A 7,989-nucleotide genomic window follows, 5' to 3' on the forward strand; every position below is an offset into this window, starting at 1 on the left:
GGCATATATTGATCTGGATGGATATGTAAGCCACTTGATTCGGTATTAATCTAAAACTTCATTTTTCATGGCCCTCATTAAATACATTTATATCTATGTTATTAATTTGGCGATATTACCACATGTGTATCATTTATTAGTACTTATACCGATTTTAAAGCTTTATTACCTCCAATTTGAAGCCTTTCAATGGATGCTCGATATTAAGATTATTTTTTCTTAAAGCCATTTATTATCTCCACTTCTCTTTATTGATGTTTACCGTCTTCTTTTAATTTAATTTAATTTTATTTTATTTCGATTACTGTTAAAATTTCATGTCTGTAACTATTTTTAGAAACAAGGGATCTAGTTTTCTAGATTTAATTTGTTTTATTTCTAAACTATTTATGAAATAAACATGACAGCAAACTACAATAATATATAAATTCATTTTTAGAAAACCAAACACGATGCAAAAAACACGCAAAGGTACCAAGAGTATCAGTATTAATTTTTTAATTGCATAAATAGTATCAAATGGGTGCTTAAAATGTCTATTGTTGTTTTTCAGCAATCTATTTGGCTGATACTAAGTTAGTAAGTATTGTGTATTTCATATGGCGTAAAATGCCTAAAATGGTTTTTTTACATCTTAATTGTGTCTATAAAAAAAGTACTTTATTAGAAAATAATTTCAGCTTTAATTTTTTCCATAATTTTCGGGAATCGTGCCCCGATGTAGAAAAATTATAAACACAGTAAAAATGATTTTTATGGTGTAATCTAACAGATACTTATTTTTTTTCTTGTGTAGGCTGGATCGTACATCTTTTCGGTATTTTAGCGACATCTTACTCGTTATTCAACTATTAAATTATTCTATTATTATAAGAATAAAAAATTTAACTAATGAAATCTTTCAAGCGGCATTATACACAATTTTTGTTTTTGATATATCTATTAAAGTCTTTTTTGGGGGTGATATCTTTAATTATGATTTATTTTTATTTTGATCTTTGATAATTTTTCAAGTCTATTTTAATATTTTCAATAAACTATCTCACTACACTTATTTACATTTCCATCACCTAAGTTAATTTTCGAAATATTTATCTTATTGGATACAATTTATGTATCTAATTTGTTATTATTCATGATAGTTTTTGCTAACGATCTTTGTAAGAATCGTTGATTGTTATTTATGATTTATAGTAATTTGAGGCATTAGCAACGTGATAAATAAATTCGGTATCTTTAATGCACATAATTTTTATTCTTGTTATTTGATTCTATTCAGCTAATAATATAATAGAATAGAATTCAAAAAATTTAAAAATATTCATATCTGTCTAATGGATATAAGCATAGTAATTTTGAGAACTCAAAATATATATCTTATGCTTGAATCATGTTTTTCGTCCCTTAAAAATAACTTTAATTATTAAAAAGTAATATTTGTACTATTTTTAGGCTATTATAAAAACAAAATAACTTTCATATAATGTTTCTTATAAGAGTTTTGTTTATACTTTATGCCAATATCAAAATCTAAAATGACAAGGATTTTAGATACAAGTGTTTTAATGCAAAAAACCCTATTAGATATTTTTAAAAAAGTTATTGAAGCTATAAATTTTTCTAAGATCAAGGTTTATTCATAACAATTGTATGTGATTACCACTAAAGTAAATATCAAATTGAATTTGTACCTCTAAAAATTCCATATTTAAATTATTGTAAAACCTAACAGAGTTTATATTTTTTTATGTGATTTTGCAATTCAAGTCCAACTAATTATGCGCCTTTAAATGAGTTATATATTATATCACATTGTAAACAGCCATAATGAATCTTTTAATTTCAGGATAAATATGAAATGAACGAAATTTTCGGTCTTAAATAATTTTTCGTACTTTGTGTTTGTTTTTAAATGCATAGTTATTTTTTACACATGCAATTTATTTACATATAAGATTTCTCAGGCTTGATAAAAAAATATTCGAGCGTAAAATATACAGGCAAACATACCGTTATATTTTTTCGGGTTTTTTTTGTTTTTAATACAATATAATAAGATTTATTTTAAATGATTTTTTAAGCTTTTGGCGTGACTCTATATAATTTTGTTGGATAGTTTTAGCTTTTGAAAAATAAAGAATTTCTATAACTCTTTATAAATTACATACCTTCCTTTTTAATATAATATAATTGCACCTTAAAAATACCTGTAGATGTCTTCTTCGCATACGAAAGAGCCTTTGCTTTTTTGGCTCAAAACAAATAAACTCATGTATTTAGAGAAATTTTCTTAAAAATGATTTAACAATATTAAAGCTAGCACCATTTACTAATCATTGGCTGTAAATCATTTAATAAAATTAATGACACTTTTCGAGATCGTAAATATCTACTTTTAAAGAGTTTTCGAAGATGTTTTTATGGCTTCTGACGTTTTAAAATTTACCTAAGTTATTAAGAATACAAGTTTATACTTGTTAGCAAATGTTAATTGAATGTAATTTTTAGTTATTTAATAGCATCTTTTATTTTATTTTAATGAAGTGACAAAAAATGGAATTTCTGACATCACTTTGTATCATATTTAATATTGCATTGGTTGCCATGTCATAAGCTTTTACTTTAGTATCTCTTAGCTTGTATGTAAATTGTATAAAAAATACACAGTAAACATTTTTTTCTAAGTAGATTCTTTCGTTTTGGTTTTTTTTTGACTAAAAAATATAATATAATTATGGTTTTCTGTGATGCTTTTTTTCTATAACTTTATATTGTGATTATCATATTTTTTTAAAATTTTTACAAGTGAGGTAACACCTGCTAATCTAATAGTATTTCAAGAAAAAATACATTTAATTTATTAAAAAATCTGTTTTTATAATCGAAGTCATTCAAATTTACACCGTAAAAAATACACCATAGTATTTTATTTTATATATTTGTCTATTTTATCTTTATTTTGAGAAAAGTTGTAAACGCTAAATTAACAAATTCAAAGTGTTCTCTTTTCTAAGTAAACAAATTATTGGTAATGCAAACATATACATAATAAGTCACTTCATTGATGCTTTCTGAATTACTCAAAGTATTTTAAAATAATTTTTTAATCGAAATGGGTTAATTATATATTTTCAGTTATTATATATACTCAAATTTAGTAAAAAAATCATTTTTTGATATTCCTGTTAAGCATTTTTTCAAAAATTTATTTATATTGCTTTTCATGTTTTTTTAAGCTATATAACTTTTTTTGGTAATAGGGTGATTTGGGAGGCAACATTTAATTAATAAAAATTTTAAATAATTTAGCTAAAAAATACTAAAATAAATGAATTAATAATAAAAGAAAATATAAAACAGGACTAATCGTATATACAATAATAATTATAATAATAATAATATAGCATATAATCTACTATTAAAGATGTATATCTCAAAATTAAATTATATTTTGTTTTAAATTATTTTACATCAATTACCAAATAATAATTGTATTTAAGATTTTTTCGATATAGGGCTGGCTTCGTGGGCGAACATTTAATGAATATAAATAAAATTTATTTAATTAATTAATCAATGACCCCGCTCAAAATGCCCCTATTATCCCTTTTTTTAAACGGCCGGGCGTTTAGAACATATATTACAAATTTAATGTTGCTGTATCTAATTGAAAAGGGTAACTGATATTGCGCAAGTTAATAAACTTTGATATTTATTATAAATTTATAAATAGATTTGATGGAAGAAGTCCTAAATCTTTAAAGAAAAAAGATGAGTTTTATCAGTCGCTTTATTCAAGCCTAAATATCATATCTTATATGAATGACCATTGTTATTTTATATGAAATTTTAAAAAAATTTATTTTTATATTGCATTACAAAAAGAGGAAAATAATTTTTATTAAGAAAATAAAATATTTAATTTTCAGGCTAAAAAACGATCAAATTTTTTTTTTAAAATGACTGATAATTTATATAGCGCTTTAAAAAAATTTATTCATATTTTTTTGATAAAAAGATTTAATCTAAATTAAGAAAATTTATAGCATAATTAAAAAAATATAATGGAAAGAAAAAATAAGGAATTGGTAATAAAAAATATTCAGCTGAAGGAAGAAATAAACCTTTTAATGGAAATGTATAGAAAAACCCTGAAAGAAATGATAAAGACAGAGCACTTTTGTAATAAAATGCGCACATCAGTAATTAATCTTCTTGATGAAAACATAAATAATGAGCATATCTTTTTAGATAAAATTAAGGATCTTAAAGAAGAAATGCTAAGATCTAAAGGCAACGAAAAAGATCCTAGAAAATCCGTAAAGTCTATTTTAATTGAGATTGATGTAAATAAAACGAAAAATAACAATGTATAAAACAAGCAGCAAAAATTTATTGTTTAAATACATTTTAAGCACATATTATATGAAAAATATATTTTTTAAAAGATTCATTATATGGTGTATCCATTAATAATAAAACTTGATACTGAAATGATTATAAAGTATAAATATGGCGATAAATAAATTGAATATAACTATTATTGAACCAGGTGGAATATATACATCATAAAAAGCATTATATAAGACTTTCAAATAATAAATAGAGAAAATCTGTTTGCTTTAAATCTAAAATGTTTATGATAAAAAATATTTATTCATTCTCCATTAATTTATCTTTGGCTTAAATTATAAGATAAAACAATTTTTCATCAAAATATGAGCGACTCCCGACCCTATTTTTCTCATTTAAATCTACAAAGACATTTGTAGAATAGAAGACCAATCATTATTATATTATGATTTAGTTTTGTTTTTTACTATATATTTAAAAATTTTAATATTGATAAATATCTATTTCTCATTAATAGATGTTGTCTTTTAGAATCATTACGCACATTTAATTGAGAAATTTGTAGATGAATCATCATATATAAAACTCCATTTAAGGAGAAAAAATGTATGTGTGTTATATTTTAAAAGGTTTTTTATATTTGAATCATCGTGCTTAAGTTTAAATTGACTCTAATTTGCTGATGAAATTATAGATTTTAAATAATTTTAAAATATAAGAGTCTATAATTGTATATCAGTGCCGTTTATTCGAAAAAGAATTTTCGACTTTTTAAATTCCGATACCCTCAATCGCCAGTGATTATATTATTCTTAAATATTATTTATAAAATCAGGCTCACAATCTCCATTTAAAATTTGGAAAATCTTTCATGCTCCAATAAACTCGAAATCATCACTTTAAAGCTCAAATCTTATCATATTTATTTATATAAAACAAATATTTTCTAATGAGATATAAACATCAATTCACAGACAAAAAAAAAGTTAAAGAATCATGATTAAATGATTATGATCGTATAAAAAAACAAGATCAGACATGAACAAAACAAAAAAAGGTGCCGGAAGAATTAAATCGAAAAATATCTAACGGTCTCAGATTCTTAATAAATACACTTGATTTGACTTTTGAAGAATCAATATGATCAGAGATTCACTATTATAAATTAGCAAAGTAAAAAGCGTATTTTAGTCTTCATATATTTAAAACATGTGTAATTTGCATTTTTTTTCTTTTTAAAAGAAAATCGGGTATTTAGTGATCATCTAAAAGAAATAAAAATAGGAAATTAATACATAATATTATTATAATGTGCACAAAACAAATTTTTACATAATTTTTGACAACAATTAATTTATATTCGCAGAAATTAGTAGTTGACATTTCAAATAAGTTTACGAAATATAATCCAGTTCGAGTACTAGTAAAAAATAAATATGCAATATAAATTCTTTTTTATAGTATGAAGATCCCGTGTTCGATAAGTCTTAAATTTACAAGTGTTTTGTGTTTAAAATTTAATGATTCTAGATTTCGATTTAAATATCTAGAAAAATGTAAATATACAATCCTACTAGGGTTCTCCTCATGTTGATATTTTTAATCTTCACAGTACATTTTTCATCGTATATTTTTTAGGAATCAATACGCTACTATTAATTTGAATATATTTTATTCATGAATCAAAACTTGAATGTAAATGGAATTATAATCTCTAGAAAAATTTTTAGAACATATTTAAAATACTTATAAAAATTATTTTTAAATTGTTTAAATGGAACTATTGAATTTTAAAAAAATAATATGCGAGATAATATTTCAAATATTTCATAAAAGCTTTCATAACTATTGAAATCAAATGCTTTTTTTTGGTTATAAAACTATAAATTTTATAGTATTACCAAAACAACTAGCGACATAATTAATAGAATATGTACCTGTGCTTTTCATTGGGAATTTAGTTCAAAGTAATAAATTATTTATATCTATTGGTGAAATAGTGCATATTAAAAATTTAATATGCAATTATAATGAATAAAAATTATTCGCTATGTTAACTTACCCATATAAAATAGCTATCTCATATTATTCCCATTTAAATTTAGAAAATTTTACAAGCAAGCCTGGAATTGGAATAATCGTATAATATCTCTAGGGTGGGGTACTTGTTAGGACTGCGAGACCTTAAAATTTTAAAATCACCACATTGGTCTTCTGCCTAGCCTGATTAAATTTTAATTTTAATTGCTGGTATATATTAATATAGCATATTTAGAGTTTTTTTCTTATTATGGTTTAGTTTCTTTAATTCATTTTATCTATTTAGACGCGGTCAGCATATTTGTAATATTGTACAACCCCTTGATAGATCTTTTATCACCTTCCCCGGATACATCTTCATCAATTGCTCTTCTTCTCTCAAATGAGATGAGTTCAAGTGTCTTGCGAAGTGTGAGAGCTTAAATGCGTGCTTCTACTTCGTCCGGGATTTCTAACACCATAACATATTTTTTATGGAATTTTGTAACAACACCATCCCAAGTCATACATATGGTATTATTCTTGTTTTAAATTTGTAAACAAAACCAAGAATATTCACCAAGATGTCATGCTTCGTATATTTTTCATATTAACCTTTAGTTTACTTTTCAAGGCTCGTTATACCTATTTCAATCAACTAAATAACATTTTATTTTTTATCGTATATAAAATATTCGGTCTATTTTGTTTGATTAATATATCTGTTTTTATTCTAGTATCAACCTTTATTTCTGCATTTTCGTTTTCGCAGATCTCTTGTACTGAGTGTGTTCTATCTTTTTGGTTTTCTTGAAGTTGTATTGTCTTGATAGGAGAAAATGAAGACTTCTTACGATTTCATTGTTTCTTCGCGCGTAATCTTGCCCATACATTTTCTTGAATCTCGTTGCAAGGTGTTTGATTGTTTTCATGGCTTCGTTACAATGTGGGCATTTTATCCTCTCACCGAAAAACACAAATCACATCTTGAATAAAACAATATTTTTCCTTCTTCACTTTGTTAAATGTTGCCGTCTTTTATTCATCTTGATGATCCAACCATATCATAATTCTTCGGTTCGAAAAGTTTAAGGTGTAAGGGTTTTTCTTTTATTCTACACAATAGACTTTCTTGCTGCTTTTTCTCCAGTGCTTGTAAATCGGAGATATTGGCATGATATTTATTTTTTAGATTTCCTTCAATCAGTGAAAGATGTGTCTTGTTATCTTTTTCTACTTTTAATAGAATATATATAAAAACAATTACAAAACTCTTTTTATCTATGAAATTATAAGTTGATATTTAGAATTTTTTCCAAAACCAAGTCATATAATCGCGATATACTTTCTTCCTTGTAATCACGAAAGACTAGGTATTTTTTGACGCATTAATTATTAATACTAAATTTTTTTCGATTATCTAGTAAAAAGTTTATAGTTTAAAATTTTTTAAATGTAAAATAAATTTTGTTTAATTTTTTTTTATTCAATGATTTGAACTACAACATCGTTGGCCGGAACCTGTGGCTTATTTTCTAAATCAGCCTCAGGTTTCAGATAATCTACTATGGACCTGAAGAAAATTTTCAGGCACATTAAAACCCTTTTTGGGCCTAC

The sequence above is a fragment of the Rhyacophila brunnea genome, unplaced genomic scaffold (assembly GCF_057557595.1).
Source record: "Rhyacophila brunnea isolate RB1 unplaced genomic scaffold, BYU_Rbru_1.0 scaffold_41, whole genome shotgun sequence".
NCBI lineage: Eukaryota > Metazoa > Arthropoda > Insecta > Trichoptera > Rhyacophilidae > Rhyacophila > Rhyacophila brunnea.